The sequence below is a fragment of the Pongo abelii genome, chromosome 11 (assembly GCF_028885655.2).
Source record: "Pongo abelii isolate AG06213 chromosome 11, NHGRI_mPonAbe1-v2.0_pri, whole genome shotgun sequence".
NCBI lineage: Eukaryota > Metazoa > Chordata > Mammalia > Primates > Hominidae > Pongo > Pongo abelii.
In genome coordinates, this window is record NC_071996.2 from 79,005,098 (window position 1) to 79,027,288 (window position 22,191).

Here is a 22,191-nt window from a genome sequence, read left to right on the forward strand (position 1 = left end):
TCAAATTCTACCAGTCTTTTCTAAACTACTGCTCTTCAAGTACTTTCCCCAACTCTGTTAAAACCACCATCTAATCAGTTGCTCCTTTGTCTATATTCCCCTACAACTTTCATGCTAATTTCTGTTATAAAAAACTTGCATATATTATAGTTAATTGTTTTAATTATCTCTGCAATGAAACTGTTGAGTCTTTGAGACTCTGTAGGCACACAGATGCTCAGTAAATTTCTGGTGAATTAAATTGAATCATCTTTGGCTCTCTTTTCCTCTTCATCCGCATCTCATCATATACTGTCAATTGTTCTCATGAGTCATCTCTAGAATTCATCTCCTCATCTTCATTCTGTTGCTGTTTCCCTAGTTTCAGACCATCAACATTCTTCTCATATTTTACTTAATGTTCCCTCCAAACTGAGGTCTCCTGTTTCTGCCCTCTGCTCTAGCTGGGTGCATGTTTCCTCATGGCCCATGAGCTGCTTTCTTCTTCCTGCTCCAGGGACCTCCTGGTCTTCTTATATTCCTATTATTTATTTATTCATTTATTTCTTACCAAAGAGGACTTATCAAATATTATCTTATTGCTAACCTCAGTAGGGCTTTTGTTTTTTGCATAGATGGAGTTTTTGAATGTAGTTATTTTCATTGAGTTGTGGCTTTCACCAACTCTGATCTCTCTTATACATGCATCTACTTTTAGCTCACATGTCTACATCTAGACTTCTTTAGTTTTCTTTCAACTATTTACATACAGCACTTTAAAAACCTTTTTATTATGAAAATTTTTAAATATACAAAAATCTAGAAAGAATAGTATAATGAACTCCCCTGTATCCATTGCCCAGCTTCAACAATAATGACCTCACAGACAATCTTTTTTTTTTTTTAGACGGAATCTCACTCTGTCACCCAGGCTACAGGGCAGTGGCATGATCATATTTCACTGCAACCTTGAACTCCTGGACTCAAGGGATCCTCTTGCTCAGCCTTCTGAGTAGCTGGGACTATGGGCACACACCACCATGCCTGGCTAATTTTTTGATTTTTAGTAGAGACAGGGTCTCACTTTGTTGCCCAGGCTAGTCTCGAATTCCTGGGCTCAAAGTGATCCTTCCACCACAGTCTCCTAAAGTGCTGGGATTACAGGCATGAGCCACTACAGCTTTCTTTCTTTCTTTTTCTTTCTTTCTTCTTTCTTTTTTTCTTTCTTTCTTTCTTTCTTTTTCTTTCTTTCTTTCTTTCTTTCTTTCTTTCTTTCTTTCTTTCTTTCTTTCTTTCTTTCTTTCTTTCTTTCTTTCTTTCCTTTCTTTCTTTCTCTCTCTCTCTCTTTCTTTCTCTTTCTTTCTCTCTCTCTCTCTTTCTTTCTCTTTCTTTCTCTCTCTCTCTCTTTCTTTCTTTCTCTTTTCTTTTCCTTTTTCTTTTTCTTTTTCTGCCCCCTCTTGGAATTTAGTTGTTGAAAAAGATAGTTGTGTTTCCTATTTCCTTTTCTGTAGTCTGGATTTGCTGATCATGTCTTCTTTCCCTTTATTCACCAGCTTTCAAATTAATGGTTACCTAACATCTTCAAAGATGACTAATGAGTGTCTTTTTTCTTAGTATCATTATGAATGCATGAATTTTTTAAAAATTGAGAAAAGAAATCAGTATATTGAAGCGATATCTCTCATGTTTATTGCAGCACTATTCACAGTAGCCAAGATTTGGAAGCAACCTAATTGTCCATGAACAGATGAATGGATGAAGACAATGTGGCACATATATACAATGGAGTACTATTCAGCCATAAAAAGAATGAGATTCTGTCATTCTGTCATTTGCAACAACATGGATGGAACTGGAGGACATTAAGTGAAATAAGCTAGGTACAGAAAGGCAAACTTCACATGTTCTCACACATTTGTGGGAGCTAAAAATTAAAATAATTGAACTCATAGAGATAGAGAGTAGAGGGATGGTTACCAGAGGCTGGGAAGGGTAGTGGCAGGGGATGGGGGATGCCCGGGGGAGAGTGAGGATGGTTAATGGGCATGAAAATGTAGTTATAGTATTTGATGGCACAAGAGGGTGATTACAGTCAATGATAATTTATTGTACATTTTAAAATAACTAAAATGGTATTAATATACTGGAAATGTTTGTAACGCAAAGAAGTGATAAATGCTTGAGGTGATGGATACCTCTCAAAATTTTTCAGTTATGTAATAAAGATTAAATCTGACATTCAGATGTTGGTTTGAAGAGCATTAATAGAAAAGCATTGAAAATTTTAACATGTAAGTGAATTAATCACATCCAAATCTAGCATCTTCATTTTCCCTTTATTTTACTTACATTGTATAAAATAGAGTTGTATATATAATATATACGTGACATGTTTTACATATATATGTACATATACTACATGTTTATGTTAAAAATGTTATGATGACCAAAAAATTGTCAATGTAATCCATGTATTTATCTTTATAAATATGCCCATTTGTCCTATCTTCAGCCAGTGGGAGTTTCTTCAGTTTGGCTTCTGAGTCCTTTTGACTGGGATAATATTTGGTAGCTTTTATTATGACCCGTCTCACACATTTCCTTCTTCAGACTTGGAACCAGCTATATCTCTTAAGAGCTCTGGATCTTTTTAGTGGGAAGTGGTACTTAGAGGCCATAATAGAGATGCTCATTGCTACTGCAGTTGATCATTGTTTCTAAGCATATAAATATATTCATGTATATAAACGAAACAAAGCATATTCAGAGAAGTCTAGCTTGTATCCCTGTCCAGAATATACCATATTCCTTATGGGTTTATTTTCCCATTCTTCCTTCTATTGCAGAACAATGCACCAATGAAAAGTTGCATGTATATTTTTTCCCATATTTTTGTTAATATACCTTTGGAATAGATCCTTAGAAGTGAGGTATTCAAATTAAAGGGTAAATGTATATGTCATGTTGCTAGCTATTGTCAAATTCCCTATAGGTAACTCAATTTTGCATTGTTACTAGTAACATGAGAGTCCCTTCCCCTCACAGCCTCAACAATGTTTTCTAAGTCTTTGGTTTTTACTAATATGATAGGTAAGAAATAGCATCTCAGTCTAGTTTTGAAAATCAACTTTATTGAGATATTATTTACATACAGGAAGTATACATTTTAAGTATATAGTATTTAGGTTTTAAAGGAATGTATACAACTATGTAACTATCATCAAAATCAACATGCAGAGAATTTCTGCCATCCCCCAAAGTTCTTTATGACCCTTTGCCATCAATCCTCAATGCCTACCCCATTCCCAGCTTGAAATAGCCACTAATTTGCTTTCTATTACTATAGATTAATTTCCCTATTATAGAATTACATAGAAATGGAATCATATTGGATGCACTCTTTTGTGTCTGACTTCCTTCAGTCAATGTTGTTTTAGGGAATTATCCATGTTGTCACATGTATCAGTTCATTTCTTTTATTAATGTCATCCATTTTATAAATTGTATGGATATACTACAGTTTGTTTATCCATTTGCCTGTTGATAGACATTTGTGTTCTTTCAAGTTTTTGGCTATTTTGAGCAAAGCTGTTATGAACATTCATGTATAAGTTTTTGTGTGGACATAGGTTTTCATTTGCGTAAAAACCGAGGAGAAGAATTGCTCAGTCATATTCTAAGTCTATGTTTAAAATGGTTGCACTATATGGCATTCCTACAAAAATATTTGAGCTTTTCAGTTGCTGCACAACCTTGCTATTATTTAGTATTGGCAGTCATTAAAATTTAGCCATTTGCGCACATGAGTAGTGATATATCTCATTGTGATTTTATTTTGCATTTTCTTGTTGACAGTGATATTGGGCATCTATTATAGGCTTATTGACTAATCATGTCTTCTTTTGTGAAGTATCTACTTAAATCTTTTGCCCAGTTTTAATTTGATTCCAAGAGTTTATTTTTTAATATTTTGGACAAAAGTTTTTTGTCCATATTATGAATGTATTCTCCCAGATTGTGGCTTGCCTGTTCATTTTATGAAGAATGTCTCTGAAATAGAAAACTCTGTACATTTTGAAGAAATTCAATTTATTATTTTTTTATTTCTAGGTTTGTGCTGTGTTCCATTTAAAAAAATCTTCCCCTACCCCAGGGTCACAAAGATATTCTACTATTTTTAAGTTTTAGAGTCTTAACTTTTACATTTATTTTTGTGTACAGTGTGGTCATATATATTTTTAAAATATTTATTTTCAGTTATTGAAGTGCCATTTGTTGAAAAGACATTTTTTCCCACATTGAATTACTTTGGCACCTTTGTGGAAAACTAATTGATCACATATTAATCAGTTTGTTTCTAGATACTTTGTTCTGTTCCATTAATCTATATATTTCTTCTTATGCCAGGAAGAATAATCTATGTGGATTGCAGTAGTTTTATAGTTAGTCTTGAAATCAGGCAAATTCCTCCTGTATTATCCTTCTTTAACAAAGTATTTTTGGCTATTGTAGGTTCTTTATATTTCTATATAAATTTTACTTGCCAATTTTTACCAAAAAGCTTGCTGGGAATTTTTTTTTTTTTTTTTTTTTTAGTACAACTTAGAAAGAATCAATAGGGAAAATTTAGGGAGAATCAGTACCTCAACAGTATTGTTTCCTCTATTTGATTATCATATATTTCTTTAGGTCTTCTTTAATTTTTCTTAGCAATGTTCTGTAGTTTTCAGTATATAGTTCTTTCACATAATTTGTTAAATTTAATCCCTAAGTAGTCCATGTTTTTGATACTATTGTAATTGGTATTGTTTTAAAATTTTATTTTCCAATTATTCATTATTAGTATACAGACATTTAATTAAGTTTTATATGTTGTGTTTGTGTACTACAACTTTGCTAAGTTCATTTATAAGTACTAGTAGCCTTTTTGTAGATTATTCCAAGATAGTCTCCATAGTCATCTTTATTATTTCCTTCCCTTTACTCACTTCAGGTTTAATTTATTCTTATTTTTTTACGTTCTTAAGGTGCAAGCACAGATAGTTTTAGGCATCTTTTTGCTAATATAAAAATACTAAGCTATGAATTTCTTTTGTGACACTGCTTTATCTTTATGTCATCTTTTCTGTAGCCTTCAGTTCAAAATATCTTGTAATTTCCTTTGTAATTTCTTATATCAATGTGTTATTTAGAAGTGTATTATTTTAAAATATTTGAGGGTTTTCTAGATATGTTTTTGTTACTGGTTCTAATTTAAGTCCATTATGGTCAGAGAACATGCTCTGTATAATTTTATTACTTTTACATTTATCAGGACTTGTTTCATGGTCTAGCATAAGGTCTATCTTGGTGAATGTTGTGTGTGCCCTTGAAAAAAATGTGCATTCTACTGTTCCTGTCTTTAGTGTTCTATAAGTGTCAGGTCAAGTTGGTTACAGTGTTGTTCAAGTCTTTAATATTCTTAATGATTTTCTATCTAATCATTCTATCGATTACTAGGAGATGGGTGTTAAAATCTCCAACCATAATTATAGATTGTGTATTCACCTTTCACATCTGCTAATTCTTGCTTTCTGTATTTTGAAGCTTTATTAGTAAGTGAATGCACATTTAAAATTGTTAAATTTTCTTGATACATTCACCTTTTTCATTTTGTCATTATAAAATGTTTCTCTTAGGCCAGGCACGGTGGCTCACACCTGTAATCCCAGCACTTTGGGAGGCTGAGGTGGATGGATCATGAGGTCAGGAGTTCAAGACCAGCCTGACCAAGATGGTGAAATGCTATCTCTACTAAAAATACAAAAAACTAGCCAGGCGCAGTGACAGGCACCTGTAATCCCAGCTACTCGGGAGGCTGAGGCAGAAGAATTGCTTGAACCCGGGGGGCAGAGGTTGCAGTGAGCCGAAGTCACGCCACTGCACTCCAGCCTGGGCGACAGAGTAAGACTCTGTCTCAAAAAAAAAGAAACAAAAAAAGTTTCTCTTTACTCTTGGTTATACTCCTTGTTCTGATGTCTGATATTAATGTAGCCACTACAGTTTTCTTATAATTACTGTTTGCATGGTATATTGTTCCCCATCCTTTTACTTTTTAACTTAATGCATATTTTTAAAAATAGCATATAGTTGGATATTACTTTTTAAATAATTCAATGTGAAAATCTCTGACTTTTAATTGGAGTCTTTATTCCATTTACATTTAATGTGATCATTGATGTGTTTGGGTTTAAGTCTACCATATTCCTTTTTGTTTTCTATTAATCATATCTGTTCTTTGCTCCTTTTTTCTTTATCCCTGCCTCATTTGGGATTAAGTGAATTTTTTTTGTATTTCAATTGAATATTACTATTGGTTTTTTAGTTATGTGTCTTTTATTATTGTTATATTTTTAGTGGTTGATATAGGCTTTGCAATAAGCATCTTTATCTTGTCACAATCTAACTTTAAATAATAATATACCACTTCCTGAATAATCTAAGGACCTTACAATGGTATATTTTCCTTTTCCCCCTCCAATCTTTTGGCTCTTATTGTCATTAATTTTATTGATACATATATTATAAACCTCACAATACACTGTTATTATTTTTGCTTTGAAGAGTCAGTTATCTTTTAATGAAATTAATAAATGAGCAAAAAATCTTTCATATATATCCACATATTTATTATTTCAAGCTTTTCATTCTTTGAGGAACTTCCTTTAAACCCTTCTTGCAGGGCAGGTGTGTTGATGACAAATTATATTAGATTTTATTTGTCTCTAAAAGTATCAACATGCTTCCATTTTAAATACTGTTTTCTTAGGTGTAGAATTTTAACTTGGCAATTCTTTCCTTAAACATTTTAAGGATACTGTTTTACCATCGTGTTAAATGGTTTTGGATGTTAAATCTGTGCTCATTCTTTTGTTGTTGTTGTTGTTTCTATTTTTGTAATGTCTTTTTTTCCTCTGGCTGTATAAGATTTTCTATTTTTGCCTAGCTTTCAGCAATTTGATCATAATGTGCCTTGTGGATTGTGTTGTGTGTGTGTGTGTGTGTGCATGTGTGCACATGTGTATGTGTTCTTATTCTTGCTGGGTTTGTTAAACTGGAATCTCTGGAGTTGTTTTTTTCAAGTTTGGAAAATGTGTAGCCATTGTTTTTCTTCAAATACTATTTTCTGTTTTTCCTCTCTTTTTATTCCTGGAAATACAAATACGTGTATGTCGGACTGCTTGTTGTCGTCCCAGATGTCAACAAGACCCTGTGTTAAACTTTTATTTAATCATTTTTTTTCTTTCCATACTTCCATTTGGATATCTTCTATTGCCACGTCTTTAAGTTCATTGATGTTTTTAGTGTTTAATTTCCTACTTATCCCATCTTATGAATTAATTTTTCACTTCAGGTATTGTATTTTTAAGCTTTAGATATTTACCTGGCTCTTTTTTTAAAAAAATATTTTTTATTTTCTTCCTCATTATTTTAATGGTTTCCTTTAAATTTTTGTGATATTTATAAGAGGTGCTTTAAAGTCTTTTTGCTAATTCCACCATTTCTGTTATTTAATGATCTGTTTCTAGTGGTTGATTTTTCTTTTAGTTACGGGCCAGATTTTCCTGATTCTTTCTACCTCCTTTAAATTTTGATAAAATGTTGAATGTTTTGAATATTACATTGCTAAGTGTCTGGATTTTGTTGTCTACCTTTAAGGAGTATTAAAATTTGATTTTGCAGTGAACTAAGTTACTTCAAGATCAGCTTGATCCTTTTGAGGCTTGTTTTTAAGCTTTCTTAGGGTAGTTCTAGAGATAGTCTTTACTCTATGGCTAGTTTAGACTTACTCTTAAAGCGTGATCCTTTGGGGTTTTTACTGAACAACCTGAAATTTCAACAAGGTTTTAAATTCTGTTGGTCAGATTTTGAATCTCTTAGCCCTTTTGAAATTCTAGCATGTATCTAGCTTACAGTTTTCTATTAGTTTTTTGCTTGGATATTTTACCCTCCTCATGTGTACTTAGCATATAGCCAAAGACTCAAGGAAACCCATGTGCAAATTTTGAAACTTTCTCTGCAGAGTTCTCTCCTTCATAGCACTATACGCCACAAATTTTTGCCACCTTATCCTTTCTGACCTTCAGTTTTTGTCTTAACCTGGTGAGACCACTCTGCTTTGCTTGGTTTCCCCCTTCCTATAATATGGTCCACTAGGTGCCCTCAGGCAAAACACTGTGTGATTGCAGGGCTTATCTTATTATCTCCCTTCTATCTATGATCACATTCATGTGCTGCTTGTTGGCCAATGTCTGAAAACAGTGGTTTCATATATTTTATTCAGTTTTCTAGTTGTTTACAGTGGGAAGATACATCTGGTACCAGTTCGTCTCTTATGGTCAGGAGCAAGAAGTCCTTCCCTTATTGTACTTTTAATTTTTATTTCTCTTATTATGAGTGAGATTTGATACTTTTTCATGTGGTTAAGGGTAATTTGCTTTTGGGTGTTTTTTTAACTAGCTCATTTAAAAATTATATATTTGAACATTTCTCTCTCTCTCTCTACTTTTTTCCACTTTGTCATTTGTATCTTTATTTTTGGATGGTATTGCTTGCCATGTGAACAAACATGAAAATGTTTGTTCAAATATATATACATTTATATAAAATAAAATTTTACCATCAAACCCATCCACATTATGGAGGAATTCATCCATGTTTTCCTCTAGTACTTGGGTAGCTTCGATTTTTACATGTAAAATCTATTTACCTGGAAATTGTTCTGATGTGTAGCATGAGGAATACATCCACTTCATCCACATTTATTTTTTTACATAGAACTCTCTAGTTATTCCAATGCTACTTGCTAAAAAGTCCATCTTTTTCTTCACTGACTTGACATGCTGCCTTTATCATATACTAGATTTCCATGTGCAATTGGGTCTGCTTCAGGGTCTTACATTTTGTTTGATTGTTCTGTGTATTAAGCACTTTGTGGTAGTTGAGGCACTGTGGTATGTGTTATACCTGGCAGGACTAGACTCTTCACTGTTGCTCTTTGATTTCCTGGGTATTTTGGTTTATTTGTTCTCTCAAAATGAACTTTATAATCAACTTGCTTAACTCCAGAAAGGAGTGGAAGATGAGTGGGAGGTACTTATTATTCAGAGGATAAAAGTCTATAGAGAAAGTTCCATTTCAGGAGCATTTTGAAGATTAAGTTTTCTGAAGCAGGTGTGGCAGGGAGGAGTAATTGGGATAAAGCCATTTGGGAAGTTGGAACCAGACAGAGACATTGATGTTTTAGGAAACTACTTAGAAAAAACACGGAGAACAGAAATCCAAAATAACAATGAAAGAAATAATAATATATCTTATTATTTTTGTGTTAACCTGATTTTATGTGCCCCATTGCAATTTTTAGAGTTGATTTTTCCTAACTTTGGCATTTCTCATCACACAAAAGGATAGGATTGTCTGATGCCCTTTCATATAGGAAAAGACCCACCTGATCCAGTCTTAGTCAGATATGTGCACTGGACTGAGTAGCCCCTAGCAGTGATGGCCTGCTGTAAGCCATCTGCCTTTGGTGTAGTGGGTGGGGCAGGGGATGGAGGTGGATCACAATACCTTAGCAAAAGCTCAGCCTTTGAAATTAATCAGATCTGGGCTCAAATCTCAGCACCACTACTTCCTAGTCATATGACTTGGGGAAGTCAGTTTCCTCATTTGTAAAAAGAACATACTAATGTTTATCTCAGAGATGCTAAGCTGGTTAAGTGTAACAAAAACAGTAGTAGTCTCTTCTCTCATTATTGTCTATTTTTCTTTGGTCTTTAATGCCAATTGACACATCCAGGAATCACAGAAATGATCTTGGCTTTTTTTTTTTTTTTTTTTTTTTTTTGAGATGGGTCTCGTTGTGTTGCCCAGGCTGAGTGCAGTGGCACAATCTCGGCTCACTGCAACCTCCACCTCCCAGGTTCAAGTGATTCTCCTGCCTCAGCCTCCCAAGTAGCTGGAACTACAGGCACCTGCCACCATGCCCGGCTAATTTAACACAGCTTTCTGAGTACCTATTGTGTGAGTCAGGCACTGCCAGGCTGTAGGGACATAAAAACCAATTCCAGTGAAGTTCTTGTGGTTGTGTGATTTCTAGATAATTAGTGGGAGACTAGAAGTTAAATCTCAATTTTATTTTGAAATCAGTTTCTGATTTCCTGATGAGAAATAATAGGATTCAAGGTACACTAAAACCCCTCAGAATGTCCAAGAAATACAGTAGGTAGCCAAATAATTTCCTTAGCTGCAAAGATATTCCATGATTTGGAAATGAATTATACATGATAATTTTTGATTAATTCCTCTTGGCATTTTTACTATAAATTAATTTCTTAATTTAAACAAATGCTTAATCAGAGGTGTTCTGTGCTCTTCTCAGGTACTGATATATAAAAAGATATATACATATTCTGCATTCCCCCAATTATTTATAATTTTATTGTTTTAATTGATGGCTTTAAAAAATAATTTGTTCAGATCAGTGCAATATTCTGCACCTTTCTGAGATTTACTCTATTGTAAGGAGTAAAACCCTCAAACGTACATGTAAACAGAAACGCTTAACACCAAACACCACACAGCAAATAAACCCATTCAAAATTTTCCATCTCTAAGTATAAGCGCCTTATTGACAATCTCTTCTTTCCCTATGTTAAATATAAGTGAGGTGTGTACTTAGCCCCTTGTCATTGTAGTCTTGTTAGAAATGCATCTAGACTCCCATAGAGGTGACTTTCTTCCTGTTTCACACAAGTGACTATAAAATGTGAAGTATCATGGTTTTGCATTATATTGACTCAAGGGAATTTAACAAAAATAAAAGCATCAACTCACATGCAATGTCTTTCTACTTTAGGCAAGAGCAAGATTATCATTGCGCTTTTCCCACTGTATCAGATCTACTGCTCTCTGCCTAAGCACTAATGGTCTCAGTGACATTGAACAGATGAATTATTTCAAATTTAGTTTCTTATCTGTAGATTCAATTGTGGTCTCCTTTTATGATTTGAGCTGGTAGAGTTACCAGATAAAATATAAGATGCCCAGTTAAATTTGAATTTTAGATAGAAGATGAATATATTTTTAGTATAAGTATATCCCAAGTATTGCATGAGGCATACTTATACTAAAAAAATTCAGTCTTTATCTGAAATTCAAATTTAACTGATGTTCTGTATTTTTTAATTGTAACTAAAAAAATTATATTGTAAATTATAAGTTAAAATTTTGTAATTAAATTGTAAATTATAAATTAAAAATTGTATTGTAAATTGACAAGTTATAACCATATATATTTATGGGGTAAAAGTGATATTATGATATATGCATAAAAGGTAGAATAATTAAATCAAGCTAATTAACATACCCATCACCTTACTTATCATTTTTTGTGGTGAGAACATTTGACATTTACTCTCTTATTAATTTTGAGATATACAACAAACAATTAATAACTGTAGTCATCATGCTGTGAAATAGACCTAAAAAAAAAAAAACCCTTATTTCTCCTGTCTAACTGAAGATGTTCTATATTTTTATTTCCTAAATCTAGCAACCCTAGTTGTTAGACTTCTTGGAAAGAGAACATTCTCACAATATTTGTACATACCTATGATGTTTAGTACAGAAGTAAGTCTAATCTGTACCAACCTGTGTGTTTGCTTTAGGACAAGTGTTTTAGGACATCAGTGCGTAAACTCTGACTGGAGGCCTTCGTACATCCTATGTGTTCAGCATTAGAACCTTTGGAATAATGAAATAGGAGAAACTACTCTGGGAATGAAAACACCCCCAGGCTGCTTTCCTTTCTGTCACCCCCAGTCCATAGGGAGTCAGTCACTCTGAGCTGGATTACAGGGCCACTTTCTGTTGTCTGGCTCAGCATGAGACTGGGTGTTTCCATTTCACCTCCAACAGGTCACAATAGGAACAAAGTTGCAAGTCCAAGTTCAATATTTGGCTTCTGTTAAATATTTTACAACTACTGATTTTTCATGCCCAGAGTTTCCTTTTATTGAATTTTGATGTCTGATTCTGTCTCTTCCATAAGAATTAAATACACTCACACAAAGGTTCAATCTGAAACTTGTTGTGAGGAATTCTCCCCCTTAAGTCTGGGTATCCAGGGCCACCAACAACGGTATTGTTCTCCTATGTTGCTCCCATTGTAATGAGCTTACAATCCGAATCTTTAGATCTACTGCAAGTTTAATTGAAAGAAGCATTTCAGCACTAAGATCTATTATCCAGTGAATTGAAGAGGAAGTAAGAAACTAACACTGATGTGTGTCTAGGGTCCACAAACATGCCCGATGAACAAGTATGTTAGCTTATAATTTATTTTGAAAAGAGGCTTGAAATACAAAATGTTAAATAATGCAAAGAGGTTGATATCTGTAAAGAAGTCTGACATGTCCTCTAGAGCATGAGCCCTTTTCCAAATAAGGGTCCACATCTGCAAGTGATCAGTCCTTAATTACACGGGGAAACAGAAGTGATAGAGTGAACATATCCCATTCTTGGGCCAGCATCTGAGTAAGAGAATTACCACTATCAAAGGCCTACACATTTATCACATGAAGGCAATATGTGTTTTTAAAGTGGCAGGTTGTGCACAGGAGTGCCTCTGCTTAGTGGTGGCTTCTTACTGGTCTGTGAAATTCATATAATTGTTCTAAGAGGTCACTTGGCTATAATAGGCTGATTTTGGTCTTGACCAAACTGCTGGTCACCTTTACCAAATTGCAAACATGATTTCTACAATTGTTGCCCTTGTTTAGCACATGAAAAATTTTTGTCCAGAAGAAACTTCTTTTAGTCTTCTATATCATCCAGAAAGAGGTCCTTCCACATCCAGATGTTTCAGACAGGGGACTACATAGGAAATCAACATCTGTTATTGATTGATTTGTGATCTTTCCTCTGCCTTTTGTTGAAGGTTTTAGCAAGCAGCAAAATGACCAAAAAGCAAGGGATCAAATTTGACTCAGACTAATAAAAATCTGACCCTTGTCCTAAGCCTCTGGAGTTTTGATTGAGGTTGTGAAACAGTTGTGTTTATGAATCTAGTTAATTGAGCTCTTACTTAGAATGCTTTCACTTATTACAAACTATTGAAATGCAAGTGCATTTTAGAAGCATCTGTGTACTATATTCATTAAGCTGCATGTGTCTTCCACATGCCAGTGACTTTTGCAAATCCAGGAAAGGCATTCTCCTTCCCAGAACTTGTAGTGGTTCCTAGGATGCTGAAGTCCCATAATTTTATTGATTCTGACATTAAGTATTTCAAATGCCATCAAGTTAAAATTTGGCAAAACAATTTATATTCTAGATATATTTTTAAAAACTCTCTGTTTGATGTGCTTGGGATGCTATCTAAAATGAGTCAGGAATGTGAGAATCCATTTCTGTGACAAGCAGGCGAAGACCATGCCTTTTTAGGGGGTTGTCTTGTATCAGCAAAGTCCTGGGTAAGTTAAAGACAGAAATGGGAACGTAGTGCAAGTTTCCATCCCTTCCTCCAGCTATTTATGGTCATAAGGGCTGAAGGAAGGAAGAGGGTTCAGAGAAGGGAATTTGGAGGGAGAGAGGAAGAGGACACAGGGGGACAGCAGGAGCTGCAGCCACCATGTGGTGACTCCCTTGAATGGCTGCTAGTTGCCAGCTTCTGGCATGATTCTTGAGTGAAAGACCTTGAACAAACTTGTTTCTAGTGGCAGAAGTTGAGGAGACAGCAGGCGACAATCTGAAGGAGGCTGCAGGTGGGCATAGGCCCTTGGAATACTAAGCTGGCCACAATCAAATAGTAATGTTGGCCGGATATGGTGGCTCACACCTGTAATCCCAGCACTTTGGGAGGGCAAGGTGGGAGGATCACTTGAGCCCAGGAGTTTGAGACCAGCCTGGGCAGCATGGCAAAGCCCCATCTCTACAAAAAATACAAACATTAGCCAGGCGTGGTGGTGCCTGCCTGTGGTCCCGGCTACTCGGGAGGCTGAGGTGGGGAAATCGCTTGAGCCTGGGAGGTGGAGGTTACAGGGAGCCATGATTGCACCACTGCACTCCAGCCTGGGCGACGGAGCAAGACTCTCTCTCTCTCTCTGTATATATATATATATCTCATCTATCTGTCTGTCTATCTATCTATCTATCTATCTATCTATCTATCTATCTATCTGTCTATCTACCTATATAAAATGTTACTTAAACCCTTTTGGTCTCCATAGGCTGGTGAGGCCAGTGGTCTGAGATGAGTAATGTAACTTGCAAATAGCCCTGGACATCATGAGACATCCCAATTTATTGAACGTCTTCTGTACTTTTCATCCATATCACCCTTCAAAGGTATCCAAGCTATCTGGGGAACTGATAATAGGTATGTGCAAGACACACTGCTGGCCAGGTGCACCTTTTTGTAAGAATACTATTGACTATAAGAGTTTCAGCCTATCCTTTTAGAACAGTGTTTCCCAAATTTTTTCCAAAGCATAAGAACCTTCTGAGTCATTTGTTAACATACAAATTCCCAGGCCTGTCTCTTGGAGATTCTGATTCAGGAGGTTGGTAGGAGAGTGAAGCAGGGTGGCGAGTGGTGGGATGAGGTCTGAGAATCTGTATTTTTAACAAGCACCTCAGGGGATCTTTATGATCATCAAATTTAGGAGATGTTTACTTTAGATGGGATTAATGTATAAAATGACCTGGTTGGCTGGATTTTGCCCAGAATTTGATGTCTGGGATTTAATGAATAAGTACATCATGTTACCTTATTTATTACTTTTCTTAATTTCATAGATTTTGGTACATTTCCCTTTTAGCCCTTATGAGGTGGGAGTTCAAATCTTTTAAGTCTTTCTTCCGTGAAAACTGCTGCACCCACATGTTTCCAGCCATATCTGGATATTGAGTGCGAGGACCAGAATTGCATGCAGTTTTTCAGATGTTGATGTATTAATTACCATTGTGTTCAGGAGGGTAAGAACAAGTCTTCACCTTTATCCCTTCACCATTTCCAGACTGCATCTCTTCATCTCTGCATTCCAACCACATAGAACAGCCTCTTTAGCACTCCATGGCCTGCCCATCGGTCTTTTTTCTTCCTTTGTGGAACACCAAATCCTTTCAACCTATCTACATCTACCAAACTCCCACCACTTTTGTTTGTTTGTTTTTGTTTTTGAGACGGAGTCTTGCTCTGTCTTCTAGGCTGGGGTACGGTGGTGCGATCTTGGCTCACTGCAACCTTGGCCTCCTGGGTTCAAGCAACTCTCCTACTTCAGCCTCCTGACTAGCTGCAATTACAGGCACGCATCACCACATCCAGCTAATTTTTGTATTTTTAGTAGAGATGGGGTTTCATCATGTTGGCCAGGCTGGTCTTGAACTCCTGACCTCAAGTGATCTGCTCACCTCGGCCTCCAAAAGTGCTGGGACTATAGGTGTGAGCCATTGCACTTGGCCCTCCCAGCACTTCTTTTAGCTTACTTGAGCCCAGTCATCTGGGTATGTGTTCTTTTTCCATGTAGCATCATGTGGTTATGTCTAGAAGAGCATTTGCCACATTCCATCAGTTTATTTGTCACCCTGTTAAACTATAAGCTTTGTATTTCCAACAGCAAGCACAGTGCATGGCACATAGTCTGTGCTCAGTACACATTTGTTGAAAGAATGAATGTTTATTTGTTACATTTTCTGATGTCATCCAACATTCATGTGCTTCTTTGTCTGCAGGAACATGGCAGGGGTAGTGTCTGCAGAAAAAGCCCTTGAAGTCTAGCACAACTGAAAGCCCAGATGCTGCAGTTTCACAGGAACATTTTGTATGGCATCTCCTAAATGTTGACACTCATCTTCCAACTTCTATCAAATCACAGTTGTGAGAGACCTTTGCCCTGTTCTGTCCCTTTGAGCGTTTCACATAGTGAGTGTCTTGGCATCATCTGTTTTCTGGGAGCTCTCTCTCTGTTCTCTTGTAGAATACTTATAAAACATCAGATGGCCCCAATTCTGATCTCTATGGAAACCCATTTTTTTTTTTTTTTTTTTTTTTTTACCCAGAAAGATGTTTATTTCTATTTTCTTTTTCTTTTTAGCTCTTATACTTCTCTTTCTTTGATAAAACAACAGGCTTTTAAGAATAGAGCTCTTAAGCTCATTAAAAGCCATTTGGATATGAATGGTTACAAATAGGACATATTTTGTTGGACTGGAATGGGAGAAGAGTCTATAAAAACATATGGACTGGGACTCATACCAAATAACATTATTTTGGGAACCATATTTTATTTTATTTTAATTAAATTAATCAATTAAATTTATTTATTGAAACAGAGTCTTGCTCTGTCGCCCAGGCTGGAGTGCAGTGGCATGATTTCAGCTCACTGCAACCTCTGCCTCCCAGGTTCAAGCGATTCTCATGCCTCAGCCTCCTGAGTAGCTGGGATTACAGGTGTGTACCACCATGCCCGGCTAATTTTTGTATTTTTTAGTAGAGACAGGGTTTCACCATGTTGGCCAGGTTGGTTTCTAACTCCTGGCCTCAAGTGATCCACCCGCCTCAGTCTGCCAAAGTGCTGGGATTACAGGCGTGAGTCACTGCACCCAGCCGAGAACCATATTTTTAAAAGAAATGGATACTTTCACAATGTGCATGAAAATATCTACTAAGAGTACATGTCAGCCAACTCAACTCAAAGTCCTTCTAAAGTCCTATTAGGTCCTATGTGGTCTGACCCTTGCTACTTCTCTGAACACACCTCCCACCAAATTCCTCTCGTCCACTTGGCTCTAGCCAAATGAGCCTCTGTGCTTTCCTGTTCACTCAGCCTGAATAACTTTCCCACCTGTTTTCCTTCAATCTCTGCTGAAATATCACCTTCTCAGTGAGTTTTCCTTTGGATACGCTATATAAAAATCCACCTCCCCCATCCTGTCTGGCAGTATTTAGCTCCCTCTCAGGCTTTATTTTGCTCTAAAGCAGTCATCACCTTCTGAGGTATATTCCATGTATTTGTGATTGTTTTGTCTGTCTCCCCTGCTTGAAGGTAAACTCCAGAAAGGCTGAGGCTTGTCTGTCTTGTTCACTGCTGTATCTTCAGGACTTAGTCCAGTATCTGGCAACAGACTATGAGATCAATGAATATTTGTCATTCAATATGGAATTTAATTTCTATCATATAGTATTTGTAAAATCTGTATTATTACAAAAAATGAAATTGTACTTAAGGAAAAGTAAAAAGTTACAGAATAATTACCTCCTAAACTATTGAGTTCTAGACAATTTTGCTATTGAGATTTTAAAGTTTTTCATGGACTATTTCAGTGCTATTAAGATCTTTTATAAGATAAGGAAAATATTCATCACAATTTATTATGGTGAAAAGTGGAAGCAATACAGGTGTCCAACAATTAAGATTTGCTTAATAAGCTAATATATATCCATAAATTGTAGCCTTATACAGTCATGAAAAATAATCTTACTATAAGAAAATGCTTCTGAGGTACTAAGTGTATAAATAAGATATAAATATGCAAAAAAAGATTTCAAGTTTGTTGTGGAGGATTGGAAATAAACAAGTTGAAATAATAATGAAACAGAGAGCAGACAGATGGTTTCAGTGAACTGCCCAAGACCACACTGTTGGTGGTGAAGGAGCTGAGGGTCAAATCTCAACCAACTGCTCTGCCTTAGCATTGTCCACACTGTGCCTACTGCCTCTGCCTGCACAGTGCTGTGCCCATCAGTCTCACCAGCACCACTTCGTCCATCTCCTGTGCATCTCAGGGCAGGGGCTGGTGTCTATAACCCCTGCACCTGCACATGTGCCAGCTCACCATGCAGTTTTAGATTTGAGTTACAGTTTAATAGAACTTTGGGTCTTATACATCTTCTCCCTGAGATAATAGGTTTAGATCTCAGCAGGCGTAAATCAGTCCTTTAGTTTGACCAGAAAAATAATAGCAAATAGTAAATACTCTGCAGTGCTTTCAGTAATGACAATGAAAGAAGCCTACCAAGGTTGAGTTGATTTTTTTTCTTTTCCAGAACTGGGACTGCTGTTGACTAATGTGGAAACAATTTAGCTAAAATGCTGGTCTATTAAAAATAGTCCCAACTGTTAAATTGTAAGTATATCAGTTAATACCTTGGGCAACTCTTAGATTATGGCATCGGTTCATTTGAGGGCAAGCTCAGATATAAAACTTCTTCCAAAGAATTATCACTGGAAAAGTTTATTTGGGTATTTAACCTACATACCGTGTTAGTAAATACAGCCCTAGAGTTTATAATCTCAGGAAAGTAGCTTACAAGATGGTCACCATTTATTCTTCTGTTTCCTTAAGCAGCTATCTTGATATCCAAGATGTCCTGCTTATAAACAGTCATCTAAGAGGCCAGGGAGCAAAGAGAGCTGTGTGATGGATCACCCTCAGCGGGCTCACTCTGTCTGTCGTTCTCACTGGCTCTAATTAAAAGACTCCTAAGTCAGAGGTCTGAGGCAGGGATGACAATAGGACAGCAGTCCCAAAAATAGCAGCAAAGGAAAATGGATGCCTTTGGGTGATTGCATGATGTCTGAATTAATGGCCAGGAAATGAGCGATTATTGCATACTTACGGCTAGGCTGTTTTATAAAGCTGTGGCATGCTCAAAGCCATATACTTGAACTTGGGGAAATTTAAGAGAGGAATTTGTTCAGTTATTGCTTGGCTGAATATAATGCATATCCAAGCAGTGCTTAAACTAAGGAGAAAAACACTTTCTGTTACTGCTGTTTTAGTATTGATGTTTCTAAAATAAGCATAGTCTTATGAAACCCATTTTGTAGACACACGTAGTCTCTAGCCAGTTGTTGACTTAGAGAAACAGTTTTATTGCTACTGCTTCTGTTCCTGACTTATAATAATACTAGTAGGTATTTAAATAGCTGTCTTACTGTGGAAGCAAAGCTTCTAAAATCTTTCTCTTCTTCTTTTTTCTAAAAAAAATATTCCCACAGCACTTCTATTTGGCAAATCGGTGACAAGCATCCTTATTTTACTGTGGCTTATTAGTTCAGTAGGTTAAAGCATCACACAGAAGAGGCCACAGTCCAGCGTTGGATCCCCTTGTGGAGGTGAGCTCCCCCAGACTGCACTCCTCACCCTGTCACCATTTTGTAATGGTGTCCATTCATCACATGCGGAAACGGGTGAAAGGGTGAGGGTGGATTAGAGCAAATCCATCACGACTACTGGAAACCCAACTGATTATGCCAGCCTCACAGACTGAGGGCTGGGAGGGGTCCAGGGAGTAATATTATGCAAACAACAGCATGGTATGCAAATGAGGAAACTGAGGTATGGGTACATTATATTGCTGGATTTTTGTTTTAAAGATCCTTTTAATGAACTTTAAATCTATGTGATTTTTCCTACTTTTTGGTCAGTTTGAATTTTTTAGACATAATCATTAGAACGGACACCTAATTATTTCTTAAACTATCATGTGTTGTAAAAATAACCATCTCAAATTTAATAGTTCCAAAACAGATGTCAAATGAAACCTTGCTCACATATATCCTCTCACAGAGTATGGCCTACCTTAGAGGAGCCTATAGGGAATAAAGAAGAAAAAAAAAGACTGGAACATAACACTGACTTCAAAAGGAGGATGATTTTGGTTGAGGTAGGAGATGTTATATTTGGCCTGGTTTTGTTTTGCAGGACTGTTATTCTTAGAGTGGCTGACCTTCCTCCTGTGGACTTCTTTTATCTTGGCTAAACTCCTCTGTTTTCTCCTCATTTATTTATTTATGCTCCCACTGGTGGTGCCTCTGAGAGGCCCTGCTGCTTTCAGTCTTGCAGACTGTGCCATCAGACGCCCTCAAGGGGCCCTTGGTGCTGAGGTTGCCACCAAACGTCTCAAGTCTACCAACCCACAACCAAGTTAAATGGAATGGTTTTGTAGGGATGAGAAAAGTCCATCTCGTTTCCTGACTTCACTCAGTGGCATGCTACTCTTTTCTCATAGCGTGTCTTTGGTGAAAAGTAACTGAGGAGAAAGGAAAGGCAGCCAAGGTCTGTAAATGCTATTTATATGCTTCCCTGACAAGAGCGATTTGGCTTCATTTTCCAAAGTGCTATATCCACAGATAACCAGAGTGTGCTCTTACCAGTACAGGCAGCCTGCAACCTACATTTCTGGCTTATTTCCTATTTTTGAGTGGCCTCTGGACCTGGCGTTACTTCTGTGGACACCAGCATTATCTGTTCCCATCTGTGTCCTGGTCAGGAAGTACCTGATTTTGACTGTCTGAAGTCACTCTTCATGGGGACCTGCCTTCGCTGACTCCTCTGTTCCAGCTTCAGCCCCTCTGCTTCACTGGAAAGGTAACATCTGGGTTTATCCCCAGCACTTTTCCCACCCACACTCTCCATATCTTCTGATAGGAACGACAGCTTACTAATTATTTTGGGGGTTAGAAGGCTGGAGAGGAGGCTTCTTATCTCAGACTTTAAGGAGGTTGTCTGAGTCATAATTAAGGCCACAGACCCTGGGACAAGACTGCTTAGGTCAAATCCCAACTCTGTTGCTTTTAGCTGTGTGATGTTAGATAAGTTACTTGACCTCTATGGCCTCCACTTTTTCATCTTTCAATGGGAATATGGTATCTACCTCACAGGTTTGCAGTGAGGGTTTGTAAATTAATTATTATTTGTAATAATAATACAAATATTAATAATATTTACAAAAATTAATAATAATTATACAAAAATTAATAATTACAAATATTAATATTTGTAAAGCACTTAGAGCAGGCCAGGTAGAGTAAGTGCCTTGTAAGTGTTACTCAAATAATGAGAAATCACTCCCCTTCAACTGCCTTGCCAGGAACTAAGCATCAGCTGCCTGCAGTTCCCAGCTCCTGGCAAAGGTGTAACTGCAGGGTTAGTACATTTTCCCTCCATGAGCCCTTGTAAAGCCTTGGCCCTGAAGTCTCACTGTGAACTTTGGGTCTAGGTCTACCCAGCATAGGGCCCTGCTAGCTATGGGAGCTGTGAGGTGTGTGGGGGCTGAGTGCCTGTGCATGGTCTGTGAGGTATGGGGTATGGTGTTAAACTGGAATCTCTCTGGGATAAAACATATTTTGTATTCAAGACAGAGATGTTTTTAGAATGAGAGAAAGCAACTCAAGGGAACTAGAGAGAAACTGGAAAACAATGTGTGAAAGACAGGAAGACTCAATAAATAAAGAGAAAATTGGTTTTGAAGGTAATTTAGAAACCTTAGTGAAGCTTCTCAGTATTAGCAACAGGTACTCACTATATTTGTGACCCAAACATTTCCCTCTCTTGACTAATAAGCTTAAAGCAGTCTTTAAAGACGTGTGTGTCAGGGAGAGAGAAGGGCCAGCACCACCAGCTCCTGCTGGGCTCTGCAGTGTCCCAGCATCCCCTCCAGAGCCTGCTCAGACCTTCTTGGAACTCTTCATGTTCCTAATTAAATCTGCTCTTTGCAAGTGCCAACAATGAAGAACAAATAAATGTGCTTTTCCTAATCCATCTTATTGTCGTCTGTCACTTTTGTTTGGTGACTAGTTATGGGATGCATGAGGAAACTACTGTGTATATGTTTTTAAAACATTTTGAAATGGTCCATATACTTAAATATAATTCCTGAATTCTGAAAGACCAAGATGATTCTTCAATAGCCACAGGTCTTGGACCCTGTTTCTCTTAATAACTATAACTATAGAACTTGCTCAGTGCCTTACTCTTAGGAGAGGCTTAAGAAATATTTATTGCATGCAATTACTGAATATATGGCACATGTAACATCTGTTGTATCAACAGATGTTGATACAAATGGAGCTGTTTTTTTCTCCATTGGGCTTCAGGTACATAGAAATGGATTGATAATTTTTGGTTTATGACACACTCTCATAGTTTTGTTTTTTTGTTTACTTGTTTATTAATATAATTTTATGAAGTAATATATAATGATGAACCCACCATTCAGCAGAAAAGCTCAGATTTAAAAAATAACCTACATCTAACTTACAGTTCCTCTCATTCTTTCACCCTGGCTCCACCCCCTGAAGAGGTAATCATCTAGAACCCTAAAATCTTTTCCCTGGGATGGGAGACGAGAAGAAAAAACATTCCCATGTTCCAAAAAACTGGCCC

At 36.7% G+C, this 22,191-nt stretch overlaps 1 long non-coding RNA gene across 2 annotated transcripts; it reads left to right on the forward strand.

Annotated features, from left to right (window-relative positions):
* Positions 1-1,357: 1,357 nt before the first annotated feature.
* On the forward strand, positions 1,358-21,566 carry LOC129058046 (uncharacterized). Of its 2 annotated transcripts, XR_008522868.1 has the most exons (8): positions 1,358-1,859; positions 14,250-14,997; positions 15,754-15,943; positions 18,068-18,147; positions 19,023-19,139; positions 19,594-19,690; positions 20,229-20,394; positions 21,370-21,566. It is a non-coding gene; the product is annotated as an uncharacterized LOC129058046 (long non-coding RNA). The 2 variants fall into 2 exon arrangements; XR_008522869.1 differs by lacking the exons at positions 14,250-14,997; positions 15,754-15,943 and having other exon boundaries at positions 21,370-21,533.
* The last annotated feature ends 625 nt before the right edge of the window (positions 21,567-22,191 follow it).